A 364-nucleotide genomic window follows, 5' to 3' on the forward strand; every position below is an offset into this window, starting at 1 on the left:
TAATATATCAGCTGCTAACAAAATCACGAACGTCTGAGTGCGTAAACTGTTGCCGACGCGTCAAATGGGTGCGTCTGATGTAATCAGAAATGCTGTCATACGTCTGCAAGCGCTTTAAACGCATGTGACTTGATGTTTTGGTTGCTGAAAATGTCACATACGGCTAAGTGCGTAAACCGTTGCCGACGCATCAAATGGATGTGTCTGAAATAGTCAGAAATGCTGTCACAAGCTGGAAGCGACACAAACGCAACAACCGCATCAGCAGGCACAACGGCCGTCAGCGCTGGAAACGTAGACGGAGGTGGCAACGGGAGAAGAGGAGGGGACGACCGCATGGTATGATGAGTGGCTGGCAGAGAGC

Source organism: Plasmopara halstedii, assembly GCF_900000015.1.
Source record: "Plasmopara halstedii genome assembly, contig: Scaffold_7, whole genome shotgun sequence".
Lineage (NCBI taxonomy): Eukaryota > Oomycota > Peronosporomycetes > Peronosporales > Peronosporaceae > Plasmopara > Plasmopara halstedii.